The sequence below is a fragment of the Octopus sinensis genome, linkage group LG7 (assembly GCF_006345805.1).
Source record: "Octopus sinensis linkage group LG7, ASM634580v1, whole genome shotgun sequence".
NCBI classification, from domain to species: domain Eukaryota; kingdom Metazoa; phylum Mollusca; class Cephalopoda; order Octopoda; family Octopodidae; genus Octopus; species Octopus sinensis.
Genome location: NC_043003.1, coordinates 26,494,359 through 26,508,773, shown reverse-complemented (window position 1 = coordinate 26,508,773; position 14,415 = coordinate 26,494,359). Strand labels below are relative to the sequence as shown.

The 14,415-nt window shown below is 37.3% G+C and overlaps 1 protein-coding gene across 1 annotated transcript in view; it reads left to right on the top strand.

Moving 5' to 3' along the window:
* The first annotated feature begins 259 nt into the window (after positions 1-259).
* Positions 260-14,415, top strand: part of LOC115213810 (probable phospholipid-transporting ATPase IA) — a 509,671-nt gene continuing 495,515 nt past the window's right edge. Inside the window, exon 1 of the mRNA XM_029782682.2 lies at positions 260-415. The gene's annotated coding sequence lies outside the window, so the exon portion shown is untranslated. The remainder of the gene's footprint in view (positions 416-14,415) is intronic.

Genomic DNA, 14,415 nt, shown 5'->3' with positions numbered 1-14,415 from the left:
ACCTATTCAACACTACTACTACTACTACCAATACTACCACCACCACCACCACCGCCGCCGCCACTGCCACCACCAACACCACTATAACCGAATCACACCGTCACCATCACCACTACTAGTACTACTATTCTACACTAATACAACGACTGCCATCACGACCACTACCACCACCACTACCACATTTTCTATTCAACAATACTGCTACTACTCTTACCATCACCACCACCACCACAGCCACTACTACAATCACCTCTGCCGCCGTCACCACCACCACCATCACCACCATAACCAAATCACACCCAGTTACCGAGTTGGACGGACACATGGCTGGAATTATGATAAATCTATTAATAAGCTTCAGGTAGAAAGAAAAAGAAACGAAGAAACAGCAGGCAACGTTAGTAAAAGAGAAAAGGTGAGTGCCCAGCTAAAATATTCATTTCTATAGTTGATTATTTTTTTTCTTCTTTTTTATACGCTCCTTTATGTAACCCCACTCCGTATCGTCCTGTATCGTCCCCAATGTTTTTATGAACCCTTCACAGACTAATAAAAAAAAACATTATTATTATACCTTAGATTTATCACTGTCACTATTATTATTATTATTATTATTATTAGTCCCAGGTCAGTTCGGATCAAGTAGGCCTTTATGAACAACGAAAACGTTCAAGCTATGATCAGCCCCCTTTTTTGATAAAAATTTTTTGAAAAAATTAAGGCATTGTGTATTCTGGACTGTACTGTTTTGAATATAGTCTCTTAATCTTACACATCTTTTTATTAAGGCGATAGAAAGTTATCTGAAAGCGATTTGACTGCTATTTCTAACAGAGTGAGCGATCACGTTTAGACAATACACCTTCCACGATGTTGTTTTGCTCCGTCTCAGGCATGAAGTCCCTAGAAAATTTTAAAACAAAATTTTGAAACGTAATGTATCCTGAATTACATTACCTGAATAAACTGTCTTTAATTTTCTCTTATTAAGTCGAAACTACGATTTGAGGGAGATTGGACTGGTATTTCTAGCAAACAGAGCAACCACGTTAAGACACAGCATCCCTATTATTATTGTTTAGCTGCTGCTCAGCCTTAACATCCCTAGTATTTTTAATCATTTTTTTCCCTTTCAGACACCGTTTATCTAGGATTATCCAATGTGTCCTCTTTACTTATTATAGACAGTATTTTGTATTCCGAGGGAAATTTGGCTGTTATTTCTTGCATGTCCTACGGTTGTGCTAGAAGCACCCTTTCATTCGTTCAAAAATTCAGAGATCACTGCTGTTCCAACCATGACCTTAACATCTTTTATCGTTTGTTGTAGTTATTATTGTTTAGCGTCAGGTAAATTCAGATTGAGTAGATTTATGATCAAAGACTCTCCAATGGTGACCGTCCAGCTTTATGTTTCGGATAGTCTATGTAGGACTACATCATCCGATGTGTTCTCCCTCACGACGAATACAGTAACGTAAGCTTCACCTTTGTTAATTAATCGTTTTGTTAATCAACGTTGCTAGTGTCTTTTGGAAAGGCATCAATGCCGCTACTTCTTGTTTCGTTCACTTTCTCTAATAAAAATAAATACAAGTAACAATAAAAAACACGAGAACCTTACGTTTATGTATAAGTATGAATGTATATGTAGATATGTGTATGTCTGTATGCATATGCAGATGTGTGCATAGGTATGTGCGTATGTATGTGTGTGTATGTAGGTATGTGTGCATGTATGTGTATATAAAGACGTGATGTATATGTGAGTGGGTATGTGTGTACGTGTGTATGCATGTATATATATATCTGTGTATGTGTTTGCTCACGTGTACCTGCGTATGTACATAAATGCATATGTATATATTACGGTATATATGCATATATATATATGCATATATATGTATATATGCATATATAAAGGCGGCGAGCTAGCAGAATCGTTAGCACGTCGGGCGAAATGCTTAGCGGTATTTCGGCTGCCGTTACGTTGTGAGTTCAAATTCCGCCGAGGTCGACTTTGCCTTTCATCCTTTCGGGGTCGATAAATTAAGTACCAGTTAAGCACTGGGGTCGATATAATCGACTTAATACCTATGTCTGTCCATGTTTGTCTCCTATAGGTTTAGCCCCTTGTGGGTAATAAAGAAATAGGTATATATGCATTTGATTCATGTAGGGATGCATGTTTATATGTATGTATGCTTGCTTGTTGGAGAAAGTGACTTGACATAGTTATTCCAATTACTTTACGTTCTGAGTTCTACTTTTCCATTCATCTTTCGGGGCTGATAAAAAAAAAAAAGTGGTGGGGATAGGTATCAGTCCAGGCCGGAGGGATGACGAAATTCTTATAGTTTTGGACAAAATACGTATGTGGTATTTTTTACTGTCCTTTAATCTTTCTGAGTTCACCTGCCATGACGAAACGGTGGTTGCCGAGCGGAAAGGAGGCCTGTTCTCTGGAGAACCGTTAATCTTTCATATAAAATAAAATAAAAAAATACTTGTCCAAATCTGACTCCTAGAAGAGAACGGGAACTTTCCAGAAGCAGGTCCATGGTTACGTGATATGAATAGCCTAAAAATAGCGTGTGTGTATGTAGGTATTTGTATGTATGTATGTCTATATAGGTAGGTATGTGTGTAGGTATGTATATGCGTGTATGTAGGTATGTATAGATATGTATGCGTGCATGTCTATATGTAAATATGTACAAGTATGTGCGTGTATGTAGGTATGTGTGTGCATATATGTGTATATATAGCTGTTTATATATGTGTGTGTGTATGCAGGTATATAAGCATATCCATGTATCTATGTGTATGTATGTATGTATGTATGTATGTATGTATGCGTGTATGTGAGTTTGTGTATGTATACATGTGTACGAATGCATATGTGTGTATTTATGCATCTATGTGTTGCATGTGTATATGTATACAGGAATCCTTCGCTATATCGCGGTTCACCTATCGCGGTTTGTTATTTAAGCTTACGTCGATTCCTCCGTGGTGTTGTTTTGCATTTATAATAAAATAAATATATACAAATTATAAAAATGATTTCAAAAAATTCACAGTACAGCACTGTTACTTCGCGGATTTTCACCTATCGCGAGAGGTTTTGGAACGTAACAGCCGTGATAATCGAGGGATTATTATTATTTTTTTTTATAGAATTCAAGCCAGTCACTAACAAAGTGTCAAGGCTCTTTCATTCTTGAGGTTTGTGGTTACCTGAATTGGGTAATGTCAGCATGTGCGCGTATTGTGTCTGTGTCCGTGTGTGTGTGTGTGGGGGGGGGTTGCGTGCATAGGTGCGTGTCGATAAACTTGTACTTGTGTGTGTGAGACAATAGAACGCAAGTGTGCATCTATGTATTTATTTACGATGTGTGCTTGCATGTACACGTGTATGTGTATATGTATGGAGGGATGTATCCGTGCATGCATCTATGTGTGAGTGTGTGAATGTGTGTGTATGCATGTAGGTAAGCATGCATGCATGTGTGTGTGTATGTATGTATGTATGTATGCATGTATGTATATAACAAAAGAAGCACTTTTATAAAGTTCATTGGAGAGGGAAACCGTGACATGCTGACCCGAAGTTCTAAGCTGGAGGTTCTGGGTGCCATAAAGTAAGTACTAGTTGCATATTTTCCCTCCCAGTTTTTAAACACCGTTTGTGTTTGGAATTTAAAACTAGTTCTCCCAGACAAATTTATTGCATTCAGCCAACTTAAGATATTATTATTATTCATTAATGTCGAGTTCAAAGCCCGCCAACTCCAACGTGGCCTTTCATCCTACGGGGGTTGATAAAATAAGTACCAGACAAGTACTAAGATCGATATTAATCGAATATACCCTCCCGCCAAAGTAGTGGCATTGTGCCAACGTTAGAAATCAATACTGAGTCGTCTTTGCCTTTCATCTTTCCTGCTTTCGAGGAAGATTAGTGATAACAAATGTACTAGTTGGTGGTGGTAGTAATGTTTATAGTGTTTAGCCCCAGATCAATCCTTACGTGTACGATGAAAGGTGTTTCATTCAAGGCTATCCCACCTTATTTCCAAACAAGACGACATTATTTAAAGTATTCTTTTATTTTTTGTTTTCTATTTTTTTAAGGTTGTAAGGTTGACTCGAGGTTTAATATGCTTGCTACTTCTAGCAGATTGAATGATTGCAAAACGTTACCTCGCTGGCTCTTATTATTAAAGCAGTGTAAGGCGGTGAGCTTGCAGAATCGTTAGCACGCCGGACAAAATGCTTAGCAGCATTTCGTCTGTCTTTGTGTTCTGATTACAAATTCCGCCGAGGTCGACTTTGTCTTTGATATTTTCGAAGTCGATAAAATAAGTACCAATGAAGTTCTAGTATTGATGCGATTGACTTACTTCCTTCCCTAAAATTGTTGGCCTTATTACCAAAATTTGAAACCATATCATGAGTTGCGTTTAGGGCGGTGAGCTGGTAGAATCATTAGGGTATCGGAAAAAATACCTTGCGATATTTGTTCCAGCACTTTACACTCTTGAGTTCGGATCTCACTGCAGTCAATTTTTACTTCCATTCTTTCGGAGTCAATAAACGAAAGTACCAGCCAAATATTGGGGTCAATGTAATCTGCTAAGCCCTATTGTCCTCAAAACTAGCCTTGTAACAAAATTAGGGATAAGCTCTATTATTTTGAGCCGTGGAAAAAAAAATACTTTGCGGTTCCGGATGGTTAGAACGTTGATCAAAATACATTGCCACATTCTGAGTTCAAATTCCGCCAGAGTTAATTTTGCCTTTTATCCTTTCGGAGTCCATAAAATAAATCAACTGTCTAATACTGGGGTCGATATAATCGACTATCCTATCCACCCTCCTTCAAATTCCAGGCCCCGAATTATTATTATAATAGGACAGTGAATTTTGGTAGCATCGGTAGAATGTCGGACAAAATGTCTTTCAATATTTAGTTCGGTCTTTTTACGTTCTAAATTCGGCGGAGGTAAAAAATACGTACACCACCCGTTTTCGGCGTAACAAAAACCTTAAACCTAACCCTAAACACCGGGTGTGCGTATTCTTTACTTTCACCCTAAATTCAACTCCCGGTGAGGTCAGATTTGTTTTCATCCTTTCGGGATGAAGTACATGTTGTAGAAGTGACTGGTTCACTTGGTTTCTGTTCGGGATCCTTTCCGATCATTTGCGAAAGGACCCGAATATATTTCAGCCTTAGAAACTATTCATGACTTCTCTAAATTTTAGAGAAACCGCAGTTTCGGTAGTTAATCGGAACGGAATCTCCCTACGCCTCCATTGTGTTTTTACACCTTTTTTTGCCATAAGAAATAATTTTTTCTCCACAGTTTACTGCAATGAACTGCGTTTAGAAGTTGAAATATGTAACAATCAAATTTTTAGCTTAAGTTCGTTTATGCCCCCTCTTTCTCTTTCTCCCTCTCTATATATCATCTATCTATCTATCCATCCATCCATCCATCCATCCATCTATCTATCTATCTATCTATCTATCTATCTATCTATCTATCTATCTATCTATCTATCTATCTATCTATACACACACACACACACACACACACACACGAATGTATACGTATATAGATAGATATAATACATACGTATATCCCTTTCCCATCAACAGGCCCTACGAAAAATGTTTAAATGTTTTTATTTATTTATTTAGCCCCAGGTCAACTGTGAATAAATAAAATCACGACCAAAGATATTCCAGCCACGACCAACTACCCTTTATCAATAAATTGATTATTTATTTAGTTATATATTTATTTTAGTTCTATGACTGTTACCACTCTCATTCTATTTATAACTAAGCGTGTCGGGCCTAATTTGAGAGATTTGGTTGCTACTTTAGCAGACTGGGTAACCACGTAGAAATTCCTTCCTATGTTATAGTTGTAGCTTTTGCTGTTGTTTAACCCTAGGCCACATTCGATCAATCAGACCTATGATCGAAGCCCATTAAATCTCTTATTTCATTGTTTAGGGTGTCCTTAAGGCGGTGAGCTGGCAGAATTGTTAACACGCCGGACAAAATGCTTAGCGATATTTCTTTATGTTCTGAGTTCGAATTCCACTGACGTCGACTTCGCTTTTCATCCCTTCGGGGTTGATGAAAATAAGTACCAGTTGTGTAGTGGAGTCGATGCAATCGATTATCCTCTACCTCCAAATTCCAGGCCTTGTGCGTACAGAAAAAAAACCCGATTATTTAAGGTGTCCATTTTTTATAAGATAAAGCAGGGGTTCTCAATTAGGGGTCCATATAAGATTTTTGGGGGTCCATGCAAGCAAAATAGTAAACTGGGGATCCACTGTGGTATTTTAAGGTCCATGTATCTATTGCAAGGTACAGTTTCTTTTCCTAACGTTTTACATATATCAACCTATGCAAATTAATGTGTGAATAACAAAATGGAAATTTTAATAGATCGTTAGCCACTACACACATTTTTTTCTCTCCTTGTTTTTTCTGTGTCACTTTCTGTAGAAGAGCGTAGGCTCGAAACGTAAAAGACTTTTTCTATTCCTGAGCGTTATACTAATACATCTGATTGTTTTGTACACCTTTTGGTTTTTTCGTAAACTCTCCCTATATATAAAACTAGCTTTTAAACATCGAATGGCTATGGGGTTTCACCAGGATAGAATAGTTATGAAATGAGTCCATTGATGAAAAAAAAATGGTCGAGAACCACTGAGATAAAGTGTGATTTAGGGGAGACTTGATCGTTATTTCTAGCATGTCGAGCGACCGCATAGGGGCTCCATCCACTTTCGCTGACGTAGAATATTTAAGACTACATTTTCTATTGCGCCTTTCCTTTTGTAAGATAGCAGAATGCGATTTGGCTACTTTTTACCTTGTAGGCGGGTGACAGCTTCCATTCTCACCCCTCAACCCCATACAACAGCAGACGTTTTCAGTCATTGCTCCGTGGGACATTTGTGCGCCAGTTACGAGACGCAGTTGTGTCGCGAATGGCAGTGACGTAACTCAGGTTGCGCGGACCGCAGAGGGCGGCCACTTTAAACACGTGTGTTTGCTGTTGTCGAAGGTATGTTGTATTTGAAGAAGTAGGCGCTCAGTTTAGCTTACTGCACAGGGCAGTCCAAACCCTCCTTATAGTATATGGCAACTGGTTTGTTCCGAGTTTTCGAGGAGAATAGAACTATGGGGGGGTAGGTAGAAAACTTGATGTACCGCACTAGTGTATTATGTGGTGTGTGTCTGTGTGTGTGTACGAAGGAGTGCTGATAAGTTCCTGGCTTTAAGGATGTTGCAAAAGGCCTGGTTGGAGGGCCAACCTTCCGAGTTCTTTTACAAGGCTCAGAAAAACTGAAGAATTGCTTCGATTAGTGTGTGAATATGGGAGGGGAATATATTGAAGAAAATGGTAATTAACTCATCTTCCTGTATTTTCTTTTACTCAAAGCTAGGAACTTTTCAACACTCTTAAATATTTTATCTGTATTTGTATATATGTAAATATATGAGTGTGTGTATACATACACACGTGCGTATATGTGTTTGTATGTGCGTATATATATATATATATATATATAATATATATATATATATATATATATATATATATTATATATATATAAGTTTGTAAGGATGTATATGTATGTATGTGTGTAAGTATGTAGCAAGTGCGGAAAAGAATGTGCGTCAGAAGGCGGGCTAAAATGTCATACGAAGATTCAGCGTGACAATATTGTTACACCTACTGTAAGAGGCGCCCCTCGTTGTCACATTTGTACAAAACAGTATAAGTCTAATGCAGAATTGAAAAGTCACGTCCAAGCGATGGTATTACTGCAACCATCATATATGTGTGCATCTGCGTGCGTATATGTATGTATGTATGTATGTATGTATGTATGTATGTATGTATGTACCTATATTTATACACATAGATAGATAGATATGTGTATATAGATGTATGTATGCATATATATTTATATGTGTATATAGATGTATGTATGCATATATATTTGTATGTGTGTATGTATATATATATATATGTGTGTGTGTGTGTACATATGTATATATGTGTGCACTTATGTATATGTGTGTGTACGTATGTATATATAAGTATGTGTATGTACATGTATATATATGTATGTGTACATTATATACGTTATAAATACATGTAACATTATGTCGTAATATACATATATATACGTATGTACATATATCCATGTATTATGTATATACGTGTGTGATTTAATATATACAGGTATGTATGTTGTTATATAGGTAGGTAGGTATAAAAAGGAAAGAAAGAAACGTTATTAAGATTCCTAGAGAGGGGAAGACAGAGATACACAATTAAAGTGCAAAGCACTAGACCACTCATTTAAATCATAACCGTCTTAAAACAAAATTTTAATACTCGTTTATTTACATAATAAAACTTTTAATAGCTAATCGCGTGACGTAACATCTATTCAAAGTGCCGTACATCATAGAATATGGTTAAGAATCGTTGTCACAAAGATATTTCGTGTTGATTGTAGTAGAGATGTCCTTGGAAATGCAGAATTTTTTCCCTCCGTCACCTCTAACTTTCGAATACACTACACTATTTAGAAACTCTTCTTTCTGTCTGTTCGTCTTCTGTTTTATCTACATTTAGGATGCTTTATCAGAATAAATTCATTATCTATCTATCTATCTATCTATCTATCTATCTATCTATCTATCTATTTCTCAGACTACCTGTTTCAATCTGTGTTTACCTATCTAGCTATGTATCTATATTTCTTTCTTTCTTTCTTTCTATTTATCAAGCGATCTCTTTCCATCAATCTGTCTAGCCATCGTTCTGTGTCTGTCTCTCTGTCTCTAATTTTCTCTCCCAAGACACTAGGTCTCAGCAGGACTCCTACATAACTCATAAACCAAGGTTTCAGTCTCTGTTTTTATTACTCATATTGTTTTTAATTACTCATATTACTCAGCGTTGATCGAGCAACCACGACCGTTCTGTCTTTTTTGCCTCCGGATAATGTATCTAGGACTATGTTATCGAATTTTATTCTCCTTGCTTTTTTGAGGTGTGATTTAAGACATTCTGTTACTATTTTTAGCCGATCGTGCGACCGCATTGATGCTCTCTCTCGCTCTTTCGCTGAGTTGTGTTGTAGTATCAGTCCTTGTTGTTTAGCCCTGGGTCATTTAAGTTCGAGCAGACTCATGACCAAGGGTATTCCATCTGTGACTATCTCATCTTTTCTTACATGCAAGGGACCGATGACCACGTAATCTAACGTTTTAAGACAGTGGCGAGTGTGATTTGAGGGTACTTAACTGCTATTTCTACCCGTTCAGGTGACTGTGTAAAGGTTTCTCCCTTTGCATCTTGTAGGCTGCCAGTGGTTCTGTAGATGAGTTTTGGCGGTAAATAGAATAACGTGATGGCCGACGTTATTCTATCTTCACTTTCGTTTCTTGTTTATCATCATCGTCATAGAATTTGGAGAGAAGGTTCTTATCTGGTTAACCAGCCAGGTTCAGAATTTATGTGGAGGGGCAGTTGTATGATTGGCTTCCCTAAACAGCTGTCCATTTTTGTGGGGTGGGACTCACATATACATACACACTCATTTGTATGTATATATATATACAAAATGGGACAAGAACGCAAAACATCCGGACAGCTAGGGACAACAAAACATCCAGATAGACGATACAAAGAAAAGGACGGGTCATTCGAAGTTTTCTTTCCTCAGTCAAGCTCCAGATTATCCTCGTAATTTCGACTGATTATTTTTGAGATTGCTCCAATCTGGCCAGCCCCAAGGAAAAACTAAGCTAAGAGCATTAGATTCCTTGGAAGAAAGCAGCGAATGTATACAAAAACAAGGACGGAAAAAACGGACAAAGTTACACAAATATAAATACAATAATAAATACAATAAAAATAATAACAGGACATTATATATATATATAATTATTATGCTGTATTCTGTTAGGAACGTGTTAGAGTACAGTATAGAGCTTGTCCTACTTCAGAATAACCCAGTAGTATAGGTAGTATTGGTCGGGCAAATGCGCTGTCTAAGCTCGCTCCATGAGGATTTCAGCCACAATCAAATTCAAGCTACTACAAACAGAGAGGAAGGTCTTGAAGTCGAAGATTTTAAGCTAACGGACAACAACACTTGTATATCGCCCGAGAAAACACAACAAGATCTCATTATGTAAGCAAACGGTTGCATAATCAAATTGCTGTATTCTTGGAGAACTATGTTGTGTTGAAACAATTGTAGCGAATAATAAACAAATGTCCAATCGTACTCCCTCTTCCTAACTCCAATTTCTTCAGATATATATATGTGTGTGTGTGTCTTTTCTATGAGAGGCACAATACTTTAAATTTTGGAGGAGGGGGCTAGCCAATTACATCGGCCCCAGTATTCACCTATAACTTATTTTATCGATCCTGGAAGTATGAAAGGAAAAGTCGACCTCGACAAAATTTGAACTCAGAACGTAAACCAGAAGAAATGTCGCGAAGCATTTTGTAAGTGTGCTAGTGATTCTGATGGTTTTGTGTATTACATTCTGACAGACTCATTGTAAAACCCCGTCACTTAAAAAAAAAAAAATTTCTTAAATTGTACATGTGATATCAGATGCCTCTATGACAATAAAAGAACCCGTTGCTGAGACCCCCTTCGGTCACGACTGACCATGGGATTGCACCTAGAAAGTTACCTATGCATACCAGCCTCCCCTCTCCACGCCACCAGTGTTATCCAATGGAAAGACAAGGGCCGATACAGCTTGGCACTTGTGACGTCACAACTCGTTTCTACAGCTGAGTGAACTGGAGCAACGTGAAATAAAGGGTCTTGCTCAAGAACACAACACGCAGCCCGGTCCGGGATTCGAACTCGTTGTTACTACAATTATTGTTAAAGTGGTAATGAGTTCAAAATCCGCTGTGGTCGACTTTGTATTTCATTTCTTCGGGGTCGATAAGATAAGTATCGATTGAGCTCTGGGGTCGATGTACAATTAGCCCCCTCGCCCAGCAGTTCAGGTCATGCGCCCATAGTAGAAAAAATTAAGGTTGCGAGCTGGCAGAATTATTAGTGTTGGGAAAAAAATGTTTAGCGGCATTTTTCTGGTTCTTTATGTTCTAAATTCAAATTATGCCGAAGTTGACTTTGTCTTTCATCCTTTCGAAGTCGATAAAATAGACTACCACTCAAATATTAGCGCCGATTTAATCATCGCTTCACTCAAATATAAGCGTCGATTTAATTATCACTTCACTCAAATTTTAGGCTTTGTACTTCTATTAGAAATATGTTTTAATATTGCTAGAGCAGCCGATGATAGAATCTATTATTTCTTTACGTTTTCAGTTCAATCCTCACCGGGGTCGACTTAAACCCTTTGCGTCTTCAAAGCATTTTAATTTGTTTGTCCTAAACGTCCATGATTGTCTTCAGATTGTTTTTTTTTTTTAGTTAGTCTTGTTTCATACGTTCTGACTATAATAAAGCTTTGGTTAATGTTTACATCTTGACTCGGAAATGAAAAGAAAAATTTTAAAAATACTGTAATGGGTGTAAAACAATGTGTAGGAAATAAATATGAAAAAAATGCGCACAAAGCAACGGAAGGGTGGGGAGAGGACTTTGGAAAATTCACAAGATCCAAGTTTTTCCCCATAACTGTATATGTGTGTGTATATATATGTGTGTGTATATATATATATATATATGTGTGTGTGTGTGTCTATATATATATATATAGAGAGAGAGAGAAAGTAATAACGAATGAATGAGAATAACAACAAAGGGTTAAAAAAGTGTAAAAATAATTGAAAATGAAATAAAATTGAAGCCAAAACATTAAAAATTATTGAAAGTGGGTAGAAATAAACACAACGTATTGTAGTAGTACTACGTTAGGGTATCTCTAGAAAGTTAAATGTGATTTCGAAATATAACGAGGAATTTTCCTAAAGTTCTCTCCCCACCTCAAGATTTTCCCCACAAATTACTTTATTGTCATAATGTCTGCCGTTACAAAGGTATTTATTTAAAATTTCATTGAAAAATAACCCTATTTTCTTAAAAGTTACGAGGGAAAAACTCGGATTTTGTGAATTTTCCGAAGTCCTCACCCCACCCCCTTTGAAAAGATTTTCCCGCAAATTTCCTTATAATCGTAATGTATGCCGTTTGAATGGTATTTCTATAAAATTTCATTGAAAAAAACTCCCATTTTCCTAAAAATTATGAGGGAAAAACTCGGACCTTGTGAAATTTCCGAAGTCCTCTCCCCACCCTCCCGTTGTTTTGCGCGCATTTGTTTTCATATTCGTTTCCTACACATTGTTTTACACTCATTCCAATACATTTTTTTTTATTTTCGTTTCCGGGTCAAGATGTAAATTATAACCAAAGCCTTTTCTTTCATTAGTCCCAAGATTCTCTAGCGGTTGAAAAGAAGAAAGGGTATGTGTATTATATTTGATGCATGGACGCCAGAGAAATATGTCCTGCGTATCACATGTAAATAACACAAAGAAGCAACGGACTAATTTTTACTGTTATGAAGTTAGCGATCGATTGTAATATGTCCCAGAGAAATACTTGTCGATCTAATTGACTAAATTACTTCCTCTTCGCCTTGTCCACTATATAAGAAATTATTAGTATATGTTTACGCAATTTCACGTAATATTTGTACATATGTATATGGTTTTCTACTGTATTGTAATGAAATATTTTATTTTGATGCCAAGGCAAATTTGACGTGGTCGTTCGACCTACTTAGAAATAACGGCCAAATGCCACCCAAATCAAACCCTATCGTCTTGAAAAAGGAAAGTACACATTAGATATAGTAGTCTTAGAAATCCTCGGAAAGGCGAGAGATGGTCACAGTTAAAACGCCATTAATCATATTGTCTGCTCGTTCACTCAGTCTACACTCCAGACACATACGACCAGACGAATGCTCTTCGTTAATCACCATATCTTGAACGCCTTGCTTCCCGGGCCATCCTACACACTAAATCAGTGATTCCCAACTGGGGTACATATAAGATTTCTGGGAGTCTACGCAAGCAAAACAGTAAACTGGAGATCCATAGTAGTATTTTAAGGGTCCATGAAAAATTTTGATTACGATATATTTATTGCAACAAACAGCTAGGTTTCTTTCTCTCAGAGAGTTCTGTTGCAACTCTATACAAGTGAACGCGTGGACATCAAAATAGGAATTTTGAAAAAAGTGTCTACAAAACTAGTTTTAAACATCGACTGGCAATGGGCTGTGCTCCAGAATAAAGTAGAAATGAAAGGAGTCCATAGATAAACAAAAATAGTTGAGAACCATTGGACTAGAATTTCGATTATATTTAGCAGCTCGCTTAGTAGAAGCCCAAAATATTATCTACTGTTTTTCCAGGTACAACTTCGGCCACCTTTTAGAATTCAATATCTCTACCAGCCATGAACAAGCTTAAAAGATTAAAAAAAAAAAAAACGTAGCAGCCATAACTTTCGGTAACGATTTTTTTCCACGCTAAGAATTGCCTAACCATGGAATAAACCACCCAAGTCAGTTCTTAGTTGTCAGGATGCTGCGTTCTTTAAAAAGTTCATGCTTCCTGGAATTCACCGAGACTTCTCCTGACGCGTCTGTGCAATCTTTTTTCTTTGTGATTCCTTTACTGTTCTGTCTTTTTGTATTTTATTCTGTATATATTTTGACTCTTTTACTCTTTTACTTGTTTCAGTCATTTGACTGTGGCCATGCTGGAGCACCACCTTTAGTCGACCAAATCGACCGCAGGACTTATTCTTTGTAAGCCTAGTACTTATTCCATCGGTCTCTTTTGTCGAACCGCTAAGTTACGGGAACGTAAACACACCAGCATATACAGGCACACACACACACATATATATACATATATACGACGGGCTTCTTTCAGTTTCCATCTACCAAATCCACTCACAAGGCTTTGGTCGGCCCGAGGCTATAGTAGAAGACACTTGCCTAAGGTTCCAAGCAGTGGGATTGAACCTGGAACCATGTGGTTGGTAAGCAAGCTAGTTACCACACATTCAAATAAACAACATTTTTCGTTATCGTTGCATTTGTGGAAAATAAATAACATCTTGTATTTCGGTTGTCTTGAAATAGGCTTCGCAGCCACGTCGTTCCGAGTTCGGTGTCACTGCGCGGCACTTTGGACAAGCGTCTTCTACCCTAGTTTTGGAGCCTACCAATACATTGAGAGTGAATTTGGTCGAAGGAAGCTGTATGGAAGCTTGCCGTTTGTATATGGGACAAAGACAGATAGACACATATCTATCAAAAGTTCTTCCTAG